We start from the raw sequence: 20949 nt of genomic DNA on the forward strand, positions 1-20949 counted from the left end.
CCACGCCCGCACTGTGCCCGTAATGATGACTTTGATTGTGCGCGAGCCCGTCCCACAAGATCAAACGTGGAGCGCGATTTATTTGTCGTCTGAGGGCGACAAGTGTGACAAACACTCACAAGGAGGGGGCGCTCCTGAGCTACTTTCCTTATTAGGATGTTTTCAATCACGGGAATGCAGGTGGCAAACGACTTCTGTTAAATCCCAGAATTCCACAAAATCACGTAAGAATTCCTTCAAACCCTTGAGACTTTTGCGCAATCACACGTGATTTCCTCAGATCTTGCAAAAACTCCGAAGATCTTATCAGGCTAAAAATCTTGCAAACTCCAGCAAGATTTCATCAAATTCTACACCACTTCCACTAAATCACAAGGGGCTTCTCCAAATCTGGCGAAATCTCTTCAAATCTCAAAAATCATCCACTAAACCCCGTCAGGATTCCGCTGAATGACGCGAGACTTCGAACAATCTCACAAGACTTCTGTTAAATCCCAGAATTCCACAAAATCACGTAAGAATTCCTTCAAATCCCTTGAGACTTTTGCGCAATCACACGTGATTTCCTCAGATCTTGCAAAAACTCCGAAGATCTTATCAGGCTAAAAATCTTGCAAACTCCAGCAAGATTTCATCAAATTCCACACAAACTTCCACTAAATCTCAAGGGGCTTCTCCAAATCTGGCAAAATCTCTTCAAATCTCAAAAATCATCCACTAAACCCCGTCAGGATTCCGCTGAATGACGCGAGACTTCGAACAATCTCACAAGACTTCTGTTAAATCCCAGAATTCCACAAAATCACGTAAGAATTCCCTCAAATCCCCTGAGACTTTTGCGCAATCACACGTGAGTTCCTCAGATCTTGCAAAAACTCCAAAGATCTTATCAGGCTAAAAATCTTGCAAACTCCAGCGAGATTTCATCAAATTCCACACAAACTTCCACTAAATCACAAGGGGCTTCTCCAAATCCGGCGAAATCTCTTCAAATCTCAAAAATCATCCACTAAATCCCGTCAGGATTCCGCTGAATGACGCGAGACTTCGAACAATCTCACAAGGCTTCTGTTAAATCCCAGAATTCCACAAAATCACGTAAGAATTCCCTCAAATCCCCTGAGACTTTTGCGCAATCACACGTGATTTCCTCAGATCTTGCAAAAACTCCAAGGATCTTATCAGGCTAAAAATCTTGCAAACTCCAGCGAGATTTCATCAAATTCCACACAAACTTCCACTAAATCTCAAGGGGCTTCTTCAAATCCGGCGAAATCTCTTCAAATCTCATAAATCATCCACTAAATCCCGTCAGGATTCCGCTGAATGACGCGAGACTTCGAACAATCTCACAAGGCTTCTGTTAAATCCCACAATTTCACAAAAATCACGTAAGACTTTGAGGTTCTTTTTCACTCACCCCTTGCAAAAACTCCTCAAATCTTATCAGGCTAAATCTTGCAAAATCCCACCAAGATTTCATCAAATCCCACGCAACTTCCGCTAAATCACAAGAGGTTTCTTCAAATCTGGCCATGTCTCTTCAAATCTCATAAATCATCCGCTAAATCTCATCAGTATTCCGTAGAATGACGCAAGACTCTGAAAAATCTCACAAGACTTCTGTTAAAATTCCACAAAATCACGTAAGACATCCCTCAAAATCCATGAGACTTTTGCGCAATCATTCCTCTTACGAGATCTCCTCAAAATTTAGCAGGCAGAATTCTGACAAACGACATAAAATCTCACAACTTGCACTAAATCATGCAAGAATCCAAGATATTATTATCTGTTAAGATGAAGCAGCCAAAAGATTAACATTGGACGTTTGTTTCATTTTTCTGTTCAATATTTTGTAATTTGCCCCCTTCTGGCAGAACAAGGTATTTTGTTTGGACGAGACTTGAGAAGTTGGAAGGAAAAATGTGCATAAGTTGAGACAAAGGATAGTGTGAAGGCTTCTTTTTTTTTTTTTTTTGTCCGCCCGTCTTTTGAAGGGATTTAGGAGGCTTATGAAGCAGCGCTAGTTGATACCCATAATCCCTTGCAGTTTGCATGTCGGAACAAAAGGGGGCTCGACGGTGCGCTTCTTTACTTGAATAATCTTGCTCAGCTAAGTTGATTGCACAATTCTTTTCAACTTCAATATGTCTCAAAAAGCATCTGGCTCAGGATGATTGACACGTATCATGACCAATCATTACAGCAATTTTGGCGACACTTCTAACGGGGTCTTTTTTCTTTTGTCACTAAAATAGGACACTGGTGGGAGTTCAAATATTGATTCATCTTAAGACCAGCAAAAGAGGACATTTTTACAATCCTAAAAGACGATATTAAATAGCTACAGAGGATATTGGGAGTCGAAATATTCATTTACTCATTTACTATAAATCGTGATACTTTGACTCCTGATCATCGATACGTTTACGCAAGTATCGCGATATTTGTTGTTTTTGTGGTTAATATACAGCCACTATAACGGCTCCATTGTTTATTACTTATTGAGCAATTATTTGGCGGGCCACTAGGGGGAGCGCCTCATAAGAGTGGCAGGGAAATCTTAATAAAATAATAATAATAATAATAATAATGATAATAATAATAATAATAATAATAATATTATTATTATTATTATTATTATTGTATTATTTTTATTTGTATTATTTTATTGTTATTTTTTTACTTGTATATATATATATATATATATATATATATATATATATATATATATATATATATATATATATATATATAATGTATTTATTATATTTATATGTATTTATATTAGTTTTTATTATGAATTATTTTTTTATGAATTATTATTATTTTTTTATTTATTTGTTTATAATATTATTATTTTAATCATTATTGTCAAAAATGACAATTTTTTTTAAAAAAAGACAAAAGTCTCGTTTAAATTTTAGGGCTGCAAAAGAGAACACTAAAAGGTTGCTAAAAGAGGAAAGTGGGAGGGAAACTATTGATTTATTTATTATCCCCAAAAGAGGACATTTTAAGTCCCTAAATGTGGATATTTTTCTGCATGTAAAAAGGACATTTTCCGTCCCTGGGAGCGAAAGTATTGATTCGATTTTACCGCCTCCAAGAGGCCACTTGAGTGAGTGTTGCCTTATTTATTTATTTATTTATTTATTTGTATCCAGTTGAGGCGGGGTCAGCTCAAGTTGGTCCATGAGTCAAGTCACGCCGTCGGGCTGTTGTCACGGCGACACAGCGGCTGGCCTCGCCGCACACCAGACACCTGCTAGCTGTCAATCAAATGTGGGCAGATTGCGGGGTGGGCACTCGCGTCCTGAGGCTATCGATGAAGCTGTCAGAGAGACGGTGAGACGTGTCCATCATCTCTTTTTTTTTTTTTATCGTTATGGCCTGTCTGCTGCTCTCTTATCAGCGCGTGTGCGCGTGTCCTTCATCATCCAGCCCTCATCATCATCATCCTTGAACGAGAAAGTGACAACGCAGGAAAACAGCTGGAGTGTCTGTCGAGCGGTCTCGCAGAAGAGGTTGTATTTACACCGGCCAAATCCAGATTGAACATGAAATCTCTCATGTCGGTTGACTCACACGCTTTTTTTTGTAAAACAGCTGTGGAAACTGATTATTGTGTTCACACGAGATCAATATGGACTAAATCTGGATTCAAAATAAAAACACTTACACCCTATATAAATTTGACAATAGTTTGAATTTGAAATGAAAACTGGTTTTAACTAAACGTGAGCTGCGTTCACATGAGACAAATTAGTCTTGAATCTGGATTCAGAAGGTACCTTTGAAACCAAGCTACTTGTGTAAAACATCTACAACTGTGTGTTAACTGCTTTAACTGATGTTGCGTTGTGTTTACATGAGACAAATATGGACCAAATCTGGATTGGCAAAATATTTTTAAGCTTGGCTACGACCACCCATTGCATGTTCAAAAAATATACAACTGCCTGTGCATGTAAAATTGAATTGAATTGAAGATGCGAGTTGTGCTTACACCAAACCAAAACAGACTGAATCTGGATTGAAAAATATTTTACCTTATGTATCTCAGTGGCCTGTATGTGTTCAAAGTTTATATCTGAAGTTGTTAGTAGCATTTACACTAATTTAAATCGGATTTCAAACGGAATCCCGTGACTGTGGCTAAAATATTTGCGGCTAAGTGTAAACTGGTTTTAACTTTAAGTGAAGGTATTTGTGTTCACAGAGGACAAATTAGAACCAAAGAGCTTGAGCACATGTAAACGTGTCTTTTATGACGATGCTAGTAATGTTCAAGAGACAAATTTGGACCAAATCTGGATTCAAAATGAACTTTATAAATAAGCTGAGGTAAGGTTGCAGGATTTTTTTTCAAATCCAGATTTGATCCACATTGATATAGTGTAAACACAGTTTACATCTTGCATATATTGCAGCTGTTTTACAAAGGAGAATAAGAGCCAAGGTTGAACGTTAATATAGTTTTAATTTAGATTATATGCCAAGTGTAAACATGACTAACAATAAAATTTTAACCATCTTTAACGTATTTTCAATCTTTTCCCGTCTTTTTCTAGCGACTTTTCTTTCAGGAATCAAGTCACTTTTTGTTGTTGTTGTTGTTGTTTTGCATATTTTGAGCAAACAAGCCGAGCGTGCCCTGTTTTAGTTTTAGCTGCATCCAATTGTTTTATGTGAAATGAAAAGGTGGCAAAACGAGCTGATTCGGTGATTTTCCGCCTGTTTAATTATGCATCGGCCCGTGCGGTGGCGCGCGGATTAAAAAGATGCGAGTAAAAAAAAAAAAAAATAAAAAAAAAAAAATACGCTCATTAAATTTGCATAAGCGACAACATTTAAAGGCAGTGTAGACCCCAACCCCCCACACCCCCACACACATAGATATATATACACATCCATAGTGGAGGTCCGCTTAGCGGCTCGCAGATGAAAGGGCGTCGTTTGAACCCCCCCCCCTCATCGCTCTCACTAATTGACTTTTAATGAGTCCTCTTGATATTTGCACCACCTTCACACAAACACCAACTTGTACACTGTGGAGGCTTACACCAAGTCATCTTTGGGTCCAAAAAATACGCCTTGAAAAAAAATAAAATAAATTGTGCAAAACGTCAGATTTTGAACCACTGTTTATTTGCCCTGCAGCAAAACTTTGATTTTTGGCCTTTTTTTTTTGTGTGTGTGTGAATTTTAGACACTGCCGTGCAAATGTGGGAAACTACTTTGTAGCTTAGGTATTTTTTGAATGAATTACAACAAATATAATACAATGTAATAATTTAAAAAAAAAAATGTACTGAAATCTTGTGGTTGTCAACTTTTTATTTTATTTTTTTTCTGTTTTGTGGGTCCAGATAGCAGAGACACTTGAGGAAAAGAAAATGTTCAAAAACAAAAGAAGAAATCCGGAAAATTACCGTAAAATATACATAAAAATGCTTTTTAAAAAAAGTCAGAAAATGTATTATTATTATTATTATTATTTTTAAGGCAGAAAACAAAATGTTGAAACAGAGAAGAAGAAATCACAAAAATTACCATAAAATGTCCACAAAATTGGGGGGGGGGGAAGTCAGAAAAGTGATTCAAGAAAATTAACAACAATATGCCTGAAAATAAAAGAAGAAATCTCCCAAATTACCATAAAATGTCCACAAAATTTCAATTTTTTTTTTTTTTTAGAAAATTCAAAAAATGTATGAAAAACTAAGCATGAAAAAAAATCACAAAAGCAAATCCAAAAACGGAAGACAAACGGTGGAAGAAAATGAATCTCTCCGTATTACATATTTTTCTGTTCTGATGCAGATTATTTCTTGGGCCCTCAGTACATTTGAATAACACTTAACATGCTATTTCTTTTATTACAATCTTCAAATATTTTTTGCAGCTCCACACAGATTTTTGATCGTTTATTTGGCTAAAAATGGCTCTTTTGACAGGAAAGGTTGCCGACCTTTGACCCATAACAATTAAGAATGCTAAATTGTTCCTTAAAAATGCCTTTTCTAATGGATTGCTATTTTTATATCAACAGAATGTAATTTTTTGCGGGTTTGGCTATTAAGATTGTTTAAATACGACTAAAAAAAAACTGCCTGTATTGATCATAAAGTTGAATTGTTTGACCCTGGAATAGATGATTTCTATTTCTATTTCTCCCTATGCAAAAAAAATGCTTGAGGCTTCTTCTAGCCAAGGTGTCATCAGTGCCGAGAATCAACAATAACAACCTCCTTGGCGGAGGTAACAAGTTGATGGGACGCTGACTGTCAAATGGTGACAAAAAAAAAAAAAAAAGCCATAAATCAGCGTTCACCTTGTCAGTGTTACTGTAAATGCGACTGCCACGGACGTACAACACACACACACGCGCGCACACACACGCACACACCCGGCTGATTGTCTCGTCACTCCTCAGTGGCGCCTCCCAGCTGCCGCGCAGACGACGCGACGCGACGCGACACGCTCGCGCAAATCAACTTCTCGTCAGTTTGGTGTCAAAATGTACACGCACGCGCACACACAGAAATGATCGGGGAAATGCCGTGAATCCGTTCCAGCAGAAAATGACGCATGGACAGAAAATCAGGACAGAAATCAAGAAAATGTAAAGAAATTAAACAGCATTTGCCCCATTTTATTTTTATTTTTTACTCGTCATTGGTGGCAGTATAATAAAGGCAAACGGATATTTACAAGGAGACGGTCACACTCGTCTGTAAGCTGCAGTCGTAATAGTAGTTCTTTGCAGAGGATAAAGAATATATATTCTTGTGAGTATTATTATCTTGCCTTTGTCTATGTGGAATATTTCCTTTGGTTTTATATATATATATATATATGAAAATTGATTTGATATCGGTATCCTTGACCCACCAAATGAGAATCCCTGTGTGAATTTCTAGTTCATTTTTGACAATTAATTTAAACCCACGATATCATCTTCTGAATGAATAATGCGCAAAATCATTTCCGAGAAGATTTGATGGGACCTAAATAGCAGTCAAGCAAAATCTATACAGCAAGAGACCGAAGAGAAATATCAAAATGTTGTTTTGAAAAATGGTGACGTTTTGGCTGTGAAACTTCATTTTGATTGACTTGCGGTCTGGAGCAGACGCCGGGAGACCGATCGTGTGGCTCCGAGAAGTTGCGAGGTTCGCCTCTTCCAGTTTGGTGGTTCCCTCCCCGGGGTATTTGCCGTCTCAACCTGCCGGTCCGGGCCTCCTTCACTGATCCAGCAATGACAACATCTGCCCCCAAAAGAAGCAGGGATCCTTTCCCGACACTCCCTGGGCGGGCGGCCGCAGCCTTGCCAAAAAAATAAAAAAAAACAACGTCCCCCGTGGGCCGGTGTCAACATGCAAACATGGCGCCGGCTAGCTGCAAAGGAAGGAAGCGAAGCCGACTTCCCGCCAATAAGCGAGCACTTGGGTCGTTCGACTCGGGTTCTGACACGGCATGTTGCCCTCGTAAGACTGGCACGTGCCCCCGCGGGCACCGGGGGGGGGGGGCGGGACTAACAATCACCAGCATGACAGCCAAGTTCACAAAGAAACAAAACAACAAAACAACAAAAATCAAGAAGTGGTGTTTATTTGATGTTTGTCAAATGCCAACAAAAAAGTTCACTTTGAAGTGAGACGAGTTGGACAATTTCGTGGCCAGGGCCTCCATTGATTATTACTCACAAATCAAATGACACTTTCTACTAATATATAATTAATATTTAATAGTTTTTTGGGGTTCGGACTGAGTATAGCAAAAACCCGTATAAGTGACGGTTATCGAAATGCACTGGGAACATTTTAGAAAATGCTGAGAATCCTCCAATATCCAAGACAAACAATCCCCCAAAAAAACATTGAGAAAAAAAATTAATCAGTAACCCCACCCTGGTTAACTTTGGTCTAGGCGTGAAAAAAAAATAAAAAATAAAAAATAAAAATTCGATTCAGCAATATATCGTGACATTACAGCGCACAATTCTCGCTATCGGTTCAATATGCGGCTGAATCAATGTTTAAAGATCCATTTTTGAAGGAAATATTCAACAAAACGTCTTACATTTACAGTTATAGGGGGTCATACTAAGCATGGAAAAATGTCATATTCAAGAAACACAAGACTTATGAAAAATTAACCGGCTATTCTGTGAAATGGTTCATTTCAACTCTTCCCTGAAAAAAAAATCGTCAATTTATGTTGATCGATTATGAATATGTAGAACTTTTTATGAATATTTTGTTGTTGTTTTTTTTTTATATTTTTTAATCCAATGCTGGAATCGCTTTAATGGTACATTAAGCCTTATTTTTTTATTTATTTCAATTATTTTCAAACATTAAACAGATTGCAACCTTTTTTGTTTAATATCATGGCCCACAGTTATAAGCCTAACGTTTCAGATCAATAAATACATTTTCATTCAAATATTACAGTGTACAAGTTTACTAATGAGTATTTTCTAAATTTGAGTTAAAAAAAAAATGCTATATCGGGATTAATTGGAATCAAATCGTGACCTATGAATTGTGATACGGATCAATTTGGCTCCCAGAGTTTCTTGACATGTTTCGGATTTCGTGTTTCAAGTAGACGCGAGAGATTTTTGTCAAATCCGAATTCAGATTTACGTTCAAGATTTGCGCTTCCAGTTCAGAGTTTTAGGGCAAGTGCTGAATCGTAGAGTTTGTTGCTGAGGGGCTTATTTTGTTTTTCCGATTTCGCGAAGGACGTCAGGACTGGACTGAAACGAGGGAAAACAAACGTGCTTCGACGAGTCAAGACATTTCTCCGGATCGGGTTCGGTTTGGTCGGCGCCGACGACGTCCGCAATCAGGGACGCCCACTCGCAAACGCCGTCCTTCAGTCATCAGCGCTTGTCTTTATCGGCGCGATTTATTTATGAATTTTTTTCCCCGCTCCTCGGGGGTCCGACGCGGCCTCGCGGCTTCAATTATCCCCCGATAGGACGGACGCATACGTGCCTGTTTATTCCGCTTTAATATGCAAAAGCCGCCTTGTCAAAGCGGCCCGCAATTGAGCGGCAAGCAATTATCGGGCGTCAGGCGCCGAGCGATGATTATCTGGGTTAGGGACTCGCTGGGAGGGGAAGTGGCGTATTGATTGGCCGTCGGGGAGCTAATAACGGGAGGTTATCTCCATGTAGCATGAGACTGCGGCGCTACTTAATACGTCGGGCCTTATCTTGATGGAATATGTCCTTATTGGCCGGCCATAACGGAGGTCGACGCCATCGCGGGAGCATCGACGACGCGCGCGCGATTTGTTTGCAGGAAACTCGTTTCAAAATGTCCATTCAGACGTCTTCTGTGCTGTTGTTGATCGCGGTCAGGGTCAGCAAGTCGATCCCGCGCGGCTGTGGGAGGAGCGCAGAACCGACCCGGGTTCGGACTTGCGGTCGAGGTTTTCGTGTCTTTCAGATGTCATCAAAAGCGTTCAAAAAAACGTAAAAGTTGTGCTACGTTCCAGGATGGTCGGATATATCGGAACTTCTCGTAATTTTGCTTTATTATTTTTATCGGATTTCATAAGCATTCCATACAGTTCGGTAGTTCACTGTCGAATTTCACGCACGACTGTCACGTACGTTGCGTTACGTAAAGTTGTGTCGAATATTCATTTCTACTCCAGTAAATTGTGTTTTACCATTCACGGTCTGTGTTTCCGAAAGGGTGGCCATTGTCGTGACGTCGCTTGTATTCCATCGGTGAAGTCGGTCCTTTTTTTTTTTCCCCGACTTCGCAAGTGAAATTTCCGAGTTGAAGTTCCCGTACAAATTTCCTGGTTTGAACTCGGAAACGTCCCACTTCCGACCATCATTGAATGAAGCATTAGGGCTGGGTTAAAACAAAACAAATCATCGATATTGAATCGATTTTCCTTTTCAAGCCCAATATCGATTCATAAAACCATGAATCGATTATGATAATATCCTATTTTTTCCAATAAATTCTTAAAATGTAATTTTAAAGGCCGATTTTTTTGTATCTTACCGTTTTCTTGAAATTTACTGCTCAAATGAATTTAAATTTTTTTTTCTTAAATTTATTAAAAGACCTGACTTATTGCACTTTTAGGCAATTTACACTTATTAAATTAGAATTATGAAGATATTTTCATCTCATCCTTGCCGATGTCGTCAATGTTAGTGTAACACGAAACTGATTATAACTTCCATGAATAAATAAAATCATTCAACCAGTTACTGTCTCCGCAAGATGTACTGAATTCATATTTATTTCATATTTGTTGTGTCCTTGACATTTAATAAGAATTGATGTTCCATAATCAATCAATATCAGATTCAACTGAAGTGAATCGAATCGAAAAAAAAAAAATTGAAAGTGAATCGAACTGAACTCTTGTGAATCGAAATCTAATTGATTGAGGAAATTAGAATCGAGACCCAGCCCTAGTAAAAGTGATGCTTAACTCATTTGCTCCCCAAAAAGTATAAATACGTTCTATTGTGAATGTTTTAAGTGTCCCAAAGACATATTTATATGTTTTTTGACTATGATGCAGCCTCGGAACTGAAGAGAACGATTGAAGCAATCAGAGTTATGACAAAAATGGCCAGAAAGTGGCATCAGAGTATAAGAGATCAACCAGTGCCAATTTGCAACAAGCTCTTTTTGCCAGTGTTTTTAACAGGTTTGTGAATAATGATGAAACTTAGCTATATTCTAATTCTAATTGCTGCAAAACAGAAACGGATAGAAATATACTTCTTTTTTTTTTTCCCTGATGAAAGAAGAGACCCTAATCTTCCTTTTGGTAGGTTACACATTTTTATAGCAATAGAACACAATATTCTGTGGGCCTTGGAGTTGGCGTTGCTTCAATGAAAATGGCTGCCAGTCAATGTGTTAATGTGTAATTGTTTATTTCATTCGTCGTCACTTATATTTATTGCACTTTTTTTTCATGATTTGTTGTTTGTCACTTATTGTGGTTTGACTAAATCCCGACAAAAAAGTTCAAGCGCACAACGTAAACACAAAAGCAGAATTAAGCGCGGTCATATTTTTACGTTCAACGATGTTTTTTTATTTTTTTTTCACAGCCGTGCATTGTTTGTCAGAGCAAACAAACAAACAAACAAACAAACAAAGCCGCAGTCCCCCGGCATGGAAATATTAGCCGAGTAGGGGTTGAAGGTTTTTGGCGTCGAGGGAATCCCCCGGGGAGGCGCGGCTCTCGCTATGAGCCCCGAAGATTCCATTCCGTCGCCCTCGGCAGGCGCGCGTGCAGTCAGGAAGCTCGCCACTCGGAACAGGAAATTGTGTCGCTGTCAGGCGCCACGCGCGCACAGAAATGTAAATGCTCCTCCGTGTAACTCGAGCCTCGCATGCACGCGGCCCTCGGTTGCGTCCCCTGGGCCTCGCCTGTCCACCGCGTCCATCTTGTGTCAAATCCGCCGCCTTTAATACGCCGCCCGTGTGTGTGTGTGCGCGTGCAAGCCAAACAGGCAGCGAAATGCATTTTTATGTGGACGTTGAAATGAAAGCGTTTAATATTATTAAAATTGCACATTTTTAATCGCAATTAATCGCATGACTTCATTAGTTAACTCACGATTTATTTGCAATTTTATATCTGGTTAACACATTGACTAGGAGAAGAAGCAACCCCCTTCGTTCCCGACTGTTTTACTGAATTTTGGCTGATTTTGCAAAGCCCACAGAATATTGTGTTCTATTGCTATGAAAAAAAAAGGAAAAAAAAGTATATTTCTATCTGTTTCCGGTTTGTAGCAATTAGCATTAGAATATAGCTAAGTTTCATCATTATTCACAAATCTGCTTATTTTCAACATAGCCCTGGTTGATCTCTTATACTCTGATGCCACCTTCTGGCCGTTTTTATATATACTACCATTATTTACATCAAGCATAAAAAATAAATCTCTAGCTCTAGCATAAAAAAAACACACCCAAAAAAAGTATAAATACGTCTTTGGGACACTTAAAACATTTAATATAGCACGTATTTATACGTTTTTGGGAGCAAATGAGACTGGTCACCTGATTTGGATATAAATACCCTCAAATGAAAGCTGAAAGTTTTCTTTTACTAGTTTCATCATTATTCACAAATCTATTTAGAATTGTGATAATTGAGTTTTTTTTTTTTTTCTCAACACGGCCCTGGTTGATCTCTTATACTCTGCTGCCACCTACTGTTCATTTGTGTAAGAACTACCATTTCTTCAACCGTTCTTTCACATCAAAGTATGCTCTAGCATAGAAAAAGCAAAACATGTATAAATACATCTTAAAACATTTAAAATAGAACGTATTTATACGTGTTTGGGAGCAAATGAGTTAAAATGTACAATAACATTTTTTTTCCCCAAGTTTTCATACTATTGTTAACATAAAAGGGAAAACAATATTAAACTACTAGAAATATCGATACGTTTTAGTCATTGATACAGTAATTTCATAATAATTCATAAAATTAAGTTAAAAATTAAAAAGATTTACTACACTGTAAAAAAAAACGCCAAAAAAAACAAGTGCGATGTTGATATGTGTTGAGGTAATTTTTCTGCCACAAGATGGCGTAATTGCATTTGTAAAACGGTGGTGGCAACTCATTGCATTTTTCTTTCATATTAAGAGATGTCGAATCTTTAACATGAAGTAACTTGCGAAATTCTGCCATTTTTTAATTTTTATTTTAAAACACAACTTGACTCAAGTCTCCACAAATATATGCATTATTATTAAATGTATTACGACTAAATTTTACTGCTGCGTTGCGACTGGAATTCCCCCAGTACAGGCTTTCCAAATAAGGGGCGGTCATTCATCGCATGTTAAAAAAAAATGTGTGGCATTAAAGGAACTTTAAACTGACTAATTTTGCCACCCTTAATAAATAATTGGCATTCAACTCTTCAGCGAGTTTTGTGAAATAATGAATATTTAGTCCGCATCAAGGATAATTTTTTGTCGTTGATGTGTGGAAGTGAAGTTGAGCGCATGCAGACTTTTTTTGTTGCATTGGAAACGAGCGTCATTGATGGGATGCGGCAGCTCGTTGTGCACTGATGGAGTCATCGTGTGCCAGTCGAGTCGGCGCGTTACGCATGAACCGCTCGGAAAAGGCCAGCCGGTGGCCAGGGGTTCGATAAGACCACCGTCATTGACCTGCCGCCAGTAATCGGTCGAGATTGGCTCGTAAAAAAAAAAAAAAAAAAAAGTTGCCGACGTTCAAATTCCAGGATGAGCTTTCACAAAAGTCACAAAAGCACTTGAAACTTTAGATGAACTTTGAAGCATTTGAAAAATATTGTAATCGCATTTTTTTGTATCGTCACTATCGCGATTGTGATTTGATTTTCAATTTTTTTTTCAAAGTCCATATATGCTTTAAGAAACACGAGCAATAAATCATTTTGTAGTATGATAAACAATATCACATGTATTATAGATAAAATACAGTAATGGGCCAACTTATCCACACTGTAAAACAAAATGGATGAATTCAAAATTTCAAGGAAACAGATACAATTTTAAGTTGAGTAATTCAACATATTTTAAATTTTGTTGTTGTGAAAATTTAATTTCTCACATTTCACCCCAAAGAAAAAAAGTTGACAGAGGTGAAAGATTTCAGGAAAATCAACTCAGCCTTCAATTTCCTTCATTAGCATTCAACTTTCAGCATTCCCACACAATTTCTGCAGAAATTGCACTTAGTCTAGTTTGCAACGCTATTTTAAGCTCCAAAGAATACAAGACATATTTCTTTACAGTGTAGAAATATCTCGCACATTGAGATGTGCATTTTGAACGTGAAATTGCTTGTTCCGCTATTAGAATTCAGCTATTAGCAGTCAGCTTTCAGCATTCCCACACAATTTCTACAGAAATTGCACTTAGTCTAGTTTGCAAAGTTGTTTTAGTAGAAATTCTACTACATTGGAATGTGCATTTTTGAATGTGAAATTGTTCAGCACGCGCGTTGGCTCAATAAAGGTTGGAATAGCTCGTTGTGGACATTGTAGGTCAGGAGGCGTCGCGGGGAAAAGGGAAGGCGGGCCGAGAGACAAAGAAGAAGGGAAGGGCAGCGATTTATCAATGCAAAGTTAATAACATCCATTTGAATCTAACTAAAAATCAATATTTCATTACCAAATTGTTAGCCGCGATGAAGAAGGATCGGCGCGGTTGCGAGGAGGCGGCGGCCGATGGTTCGATGGGGAAAGACGGGATGATTCATGGGGCCATCAGGCCGGGGTGCTCGGCAGGCGGGCGGGGGGGCTTTGGGGAAGCTAAGTGGCGAGGGTGGGTGTCACGGCCGGTGAAAAACTTGGGAGAGGCTCCTGCGCTCGCCAAACGACCTTGGCGCTGAAGAAAATGAAAGCAACTGTCAAGCGGCGGCGGGTCAGCGCGGGCGTATAAATCATCCCCGAGAGCCAATTTACGGCGCCTACGTGCGCTTATTAGCCGCCGCGATTTGTGACAACGCATGAAGGGAAGTGGCGCGGCGTGTTTGTACGTCGGCCGGCGTAGTATTACTCGCTGACCTTTGAGCAACAAACGCGCGACGACGGCAGCGCTTTCAAATGGACTGGCCGACTTGTGCGTGGGCTTTTTTTTGTTCACAAGTCGCCGGCTCGCTGGCTGTCGGCTCGCTCCATCCGAACCGTGATGAAGGAAAGTCGCGCTCGCTTGCTACGCTGGCCCTGAGCCCGCGAAAGTTCTGGCCTTTGCCTCCGTAAAAGACGCTTCAGGGCAGTCAGAGAACCTTGCAAACGTTTTTGGACACAAGATTTAGAGTCTTCAATTTTGACAATTTTGCAATGATTTAGGCAATGCAAGGCTGCTTTATTTCTATTGCGCATTTAAGGAACCTCCACTGAACACCACAGTTACGAAACAACATTTAAAGGCAAATGAATTTAAGACCTTTCAAATCAGATTTACAAATAAAGTAGTTTACTTAAATTACCAAAAGAACAGCGCACAAATGCATGATTTTGTAAAAAATGATTACAGAAATGCTCAACTCATTGGCTCCCAAAAACGTATAAATACGTTTATTTTAAGTGTTCCAAAGAAAGTTTTTGTTGTTGTTGTTGTTTTTTATGCTAGCGTATACAGAAGGCTTTGATGCAGCCTCTCAACTGCAGAGGACGCTTGACGAAATGGTAGTCATTAAACAAACGGCCAGCAGGTGGCTGCAGAGTATAGGAGATCAACCAGGACCATGTTGAAAAAAAAGCTCAATTACTACCTAATTTAGCTCAATTACTACAAATTTGAAATAGATTTGTGAATAATGATGAATCTTTGTGAGATTTGTGAAAATTGATGATACTTAGCTCTCTTCTAATACTAATTGCTGCAAAACGGAAACAGATAGAAATATACTTTTTTTTTCCTGGTGAAAGAAGAGACTCTAATCTTTCTTTTGGTGTGTTTTTTTTTTATAGCAATAGAACAGAATATTCTGTGAGCTTTGCAAAATCAGTCAAAATCCAATAAAACAGCTGGGAGTAGTGAAGGAGATTGCGCAATGTGAAAATTGCAGCCAGTGAATGAGTTAATGATATTAATCATATTATTTTTTTTTTTGGGTGGGGGGGGGGGGGGGGGGGGGCACATTTTAAACCTTGATTTAAAAGAATTTACAGTTGGGACTGACTTCAGTTCTGTCAGTAGTTGATTCCATTTACGTGCAGCACAACAGCGACATGCTGATGCACCACGTTTACTTTGAACTCTGGGCTCCATTATTTGACGGGTGTCTGCTGACTGGGCAAAGTAGAAAATACTGCAAATAATACATTCCATACACCTCTAATGGAGCAAATATTTCAATCAATAAACATACCGCTAACGTAGCATATTTATATTTGGTACGGTATGTTCAGTACACCTCGAATGTAGCATCAAGTGTATGATTTTTTTCTTTTTTTTTTCGGTCACAACTGGGTGTGGGATGTCAACACACTTATGTATATAAATAAATAAATAAATACATAAATAAATAAATAAATATGTGCATTGTAATTGAGCCTCAGTGTAAGGGGCCACTAGAGGTAACTGCAAATCATTTCGGATAAATGAATGACAGTGTCTTTGATGTGATATTGATTATTTATAAAATTTATAATAATAACAACAATAATAATTGGCAGTAAGAGTGTGTGTACGACTGGTCAACATTCATGGTGGTTAGCAACGGTCGCCTCGGCAACACGCCCCCCCCCCCCCCCCCCCCCCGCTGGCCCCCGAGGTGTTTTATACTTCCTGTCGGATAATTAGCCGGCATTTTGTGCAAGTTGTAATGGCGAAAGCACGAGTGGCCTCTTGAAACAGATCATTCCGGAATGTCTTCGGCCCATTATGCCAGCTGGAAATAAGCGGCCATGCTGAATATTTATGGCGTAATTGCCCGTTTTCCGCTTTATTTTTTTTTTGTAACAGGGGCGAAAAGCAGTGTTGTTGTTAATTAAGACAAAGGCATTAATTATTAATGGCGCAAACATGTCAAGCAAGCATAACTAATTATTCTGGCGTGTTAACAGTTGTTTTATGTTCGCAGCCGCTGAATTATTTAGGAGGCGCGTTCGCCATTGTTTGAAATGTGCCGCGTTAAGTGGCGGTGAAGATGCCGCTCGTCGCATCGTCTCGGGGAAAGGAAAAGAAAAAAAAGAAAAAAAGAGAAAATCAAGTTTTACAGATGGGGCCGACGTCGGCGTTAATTGCTCATTACAGGTGAGCGTTGCGGCGGTGAAGAGGCGCTGTTAATTTAACGCACTACAAACTGTCAGCCAGTGAAGGTAAGTGGATGTGACGGCACATAATTTGCGTTGTTATGTCTTAATTGTCACCTGATGTGCACGCAATCTGGAGCCTTGTCAAAAAGCAAAAAGAGGGGGAAAAAAAAGACAAGTCGGAAGGGATACAAAAAAAAAAAAAATCTGATATGAGGTTTTATTCGTCCACCATTTTGTCCAATGTTTGCCAACATGCCAATTTCATCGCATATCAAACGGCGGAAAAGAGAAAATGAATTCCTCCATAAAGAGCACTCGGCTGTTCGTTCACGACTGGAAAAGCTACGTCAAGTTTTACGGTTCAGTTTTGAAGGCGACATTTACAACATTGCTTGCTATCTTTTTCTCGCGCTTCCTTGATGTGGTGCTCATTGAAATGACGACAACAGTGCAGTGCGCAGTTAAACCTCACGTTAGCTGTACGAGCGGCGCTGACCGGCAGGTAGCTAGCTGGCGCTTTTAGCCTCGCGCTCTCTCAATCTAACCTGGTGATAGCCAGATTGAGATTGCGCTTCACTCAATGGAATTCTCCGCAATATCCATCTGGTACCTCTCATTGGTAATTTGGTCGGGAAAAGGCGGGACATTCTGGACAATAATCCGAGCTGATTGGACGATGCGGCACTGTACACGTTTGTTTTACCCAATCACGACCACGGGTGAAAACTTCGTATTCGTTCTTGTCGAAGGGGAGAAAAGCACAAATATCTTACCAGCTCGAAATCCACGAAGCGCCGCTCGCTGTTCAGCATTCAACAAGGAAACGGTGAGTAATTCTGCAAGAACGGAATTAACTGCAGCGTCCATGTTAGGATTGTTCGCTATTATTTTATTTATTTGTTTTTTATTGATTCACAAAAGCACAGCATTGTTTTTATGTATTTTTTATAATTAGTTTTATTTTATTTTTTTTATTGATTCACAAAAGTACAATAGTGATTTTTATTTTTATTTTTTTTTTTTTTAGTATAAGCTCTCTTTTTTTTTTTTTTTTTTTTAACAATATTGTGACTATTTTTGTATAGCTAACCTCCCCAGAATAATAGCGAAAATGATCGTATCGTGACCTTCACATCGTGATAATATCGTATCGTGATGTTTGGGTATCGTTACATCCCTAGTAGCTAAGTAAGGCCATGAAAATACAGAAGAGGTAACATGTAGCTGCCAATTAAAATATCATTATTTCCTTTGTAAACAGAATTTTCGACACTCGTCTCTTATTGGATTTGTGCTTAATGAAGTCTGAGTGCAAAAAAAAGAAAAAAAAAAGTGGAAATTTCAATTAGTGGCGAGCAGAAACGGCTGTCGCTTTTAATCGCTCTTGTTTCGCGTGGAACATTGTCATGTCTGTCAAGTGTGATGCTTTCCATAAAAGTAATTACACGCCAGCCGTAACGCCGTCGTGGCATAATCAGCGTCCATATGCTCGGGCCGAGGTTTTCATCAACGGCAATCACCAAAAAAAAAAAAAAAAAACACTTTATTGCCTTTAAATGTGATCCATCCAGTCCATTAAAAAGGTGGAAATAAAAATAAAAAAGAGCAGATGAAACGTGTGTAGTCATAAAAGCAATTTTATAACATTTATAAAAATGGTGACACAGTTTTTGTCCGCCAGTAGTGGAAATTGAAAAAAGATGGCTTTACTGGAAGAAAAAAAAAACAAAAAAAACTATTAGAACCTCAGTATATTATACAAGAAAACAATAAACCATTGAAAAAAAAAATATAAATGACTTTACTGAATAATGTTAAGGGGCGTGGCCTAATGAGTGACGATGGAGTCAGTCAGTGTGTGAACGTCCGGTTGTGAGTTGTGGCCTACAGTTATGGAGGACCAAAACTGCCAAAATTCTAAATAAATAAATGACTAAATAATAATAATAAAAAAAATGACTAAAAGTGAAAATAAAAATGAATATATAAAAAATATCATTAAAAAATTATATCCCAAAAAAATAAACGGTAATAAAAAGAGCAAAAAACATATGTACATAAATAAATACATTTGTATTTAATTTTTTAATTAGATTTTTTATCTTTACTTTTAGTCATTAATTAATTTATTTAGTAATTTATTGATTTAGTGATGTTTTTATGTATTTAGTCATTTATTTATTTGAGATTTTGGCAGTTTTGGGGCCGTACTGCCAAGTGGAAATGTTATTCAAACGAGGGGGGCGGTCCTAAGCGTGTCTTGGATTGCGAACTGCCTGTCATTGGTCGAGTGAGCAGCGATCGGCGAACAAGGAAGTGTCGCCGGCTCGCAACGGAGAGCGCCGGCAATGGACGACTGTCTTGTACACTGTCTGCTCTCACTTGTTGAGTTTTATTTCCGTATATATCTATTTTTTTTTGTATATAATTTTCAAATTATATTTTTTATATCCATTTTTAGTTTCACTTTTATTTATTTATTTATTCTAAATTTTGGCAGCTTTGCTCCTCCATATACAGCAACTCCAGTGCTCACAAATACTGTATTTGTTTGGTTGAAAGTGCATCTCTGACTCTCCTTGCCCACATGCCAGGGCATTTCACAACCTTAAGGTAAAGGATTTTGTACTTCAGGTGATTAAAGCAACCCCAAATGATTAGGTCGAACCTTTCAATGATGTATTTGGAAGTCCATTCCCGAAAGCTACTCTCCGTGCACGGAGGAATTTTGGTGACAAATTGACATTCTTTCGTGACAAGAGGCACAACTTTCCTCCTTGACATCATCTGCCAAAACCATCAGCGTCATCACGCTGGCGCGTCCAAATGTTGTCCCGAGTGCAGCCAATTTGGCGGCGTTGAAAAATTTAGCATCCTCCTAATTCGCACATTTCGCCGTGTTTAAATTTTCATGCGGCGCCTTCCTCGTGTTGGGGCTGAAAGGCGGCGAAAGGCGGCGAAAGGCGGCGAAAGGCAGCCTGCGACGAACGAGCCAAAGGAGCAGCTGTCAATGACGCGCCGCCAGCCTCGTGACTTGGTTGTTTTTTTTTCTTTTTGCCGACACGTTGACAGCCACCCAGGAAAGGGGAGAGTTATTTTTCCCCTTTCCTCAAGCTGCCGCATGATTAAAAGGCAAATGAGTGACACGCCGCTCGACACCCCAAATCAGCCCGGCTGCATTAATATTTCACGCAGGTGGCGGCTGCGTATCAAAGACAGCGCCGCGGTCGCAGGATGCGACAATATCCTGCGGGCCCTGAATGCAACGCGGCCTCATTTGGGGGGGGGGCACCACGATTGTCATTTGGACACGCAACATTTTGGGGGGTACAATATCACTGTTAGCGTCGTTTAGCATCGAGGCACGTAGGAAACGTAGAGGTCCCTTGAAATACGACCGACTCAACTCATTTCAACATTTGTCGCGATTTTGTGAGCGCAAATTTTATGGTGGCGCTCAAACATTTTACTTTATAATAAGCAGCAATTTGCCAGGCCAAATTAGTATGATGTAACGATAGTGTGATATTAAAAGTGCCACAATATCGTCGTCGTCATGTTCACAATATTTAAAAGGTTTAAAAAGTCAGGTTGATTTCCATTTGTGCAGATCTAGCACCCTCTGGTGGCTAGTTTATTAGTCCAATTTAACTTTCATTAAGGATGTTTTGGCCTTCTATGTTTAAAATCGGCACTAATGTTCAGATGAAGCGGAACTTAATATGCTTGTGAAGCGAGTCAATTGTGGATGAACTCAATATGTGCGTGCATTAGCAAGTAAGTGCATCAATATAAAAAGTCTTATTAGAGATTGTAGGTTGTTTATATGCATTGCTGTAATTTACAAAATCATGTGTTTATTTTTAGTATGAGCTCATATTTTATTTTTTTTTTTACTGTATTGTGACTTTTTTTTAGTATCGCCAACCTCCCCACAATATCATGCTAATTATCATATCGTGACCTTCATATCGTGATAATATCGTATCGTGATGTTTGGATATCGTTACATCCTTAGTGAATAATTCTTCCAAAAAAAAAAGTGGCTTCAAGTAGTTTATTAACATAAACCAGAATTATATATCGTGTCTTTAAAACCATTTATAGCTTTGCTTTCTATTCTGCTAGCTTAATGATAATGCTAGCACATATAGGTACTT

General features: G+C 38.8%; 1 long non-coding RNA gene across 3 annotated transcripts in view; it reads right to left on the reverse strand.

Annotated features, from left to right (window-relative positions):
• Nucleotides 1-7254: 7254 nt before the first annotated feature.
• Nucleotides 7255-20949, reverse strand: part of LOC144018117 (uncharacterized) — a 64724-nt gene continuing 51029 nt past the window's right edge. For 2 of the 3 annotated variants that reach the window (XR_013283340.1, XR_013283339.1), the window contains exon 4: nucleotides 18411-18498. This is a non-coding gene — a long non-coding RNA (uncharacterized LOC144018117). Of the gene's footprint in view, nucleotides 7336-18410; nucleotides 18499-20949 lie in introns of those variants that run through there. The other variant, XR_013283344.1, reaches the window with a different exon arrangement.

Source organism: Festucalex cinctus, chromosome 4 (assembly GCF_051991245.1).
Source record: "Festucalex cinctus isolate MCC-2025b chromosome 4, RoL_Fcin_1.0, whole genome shotgun sequence".
NCBI classification, from domain to species: Eukaryota; Metazoa; Chordata; class Actinopteri; order Syngnathiformes; family Syngnathidae; genus Festucalex; species Festucalex cinctus.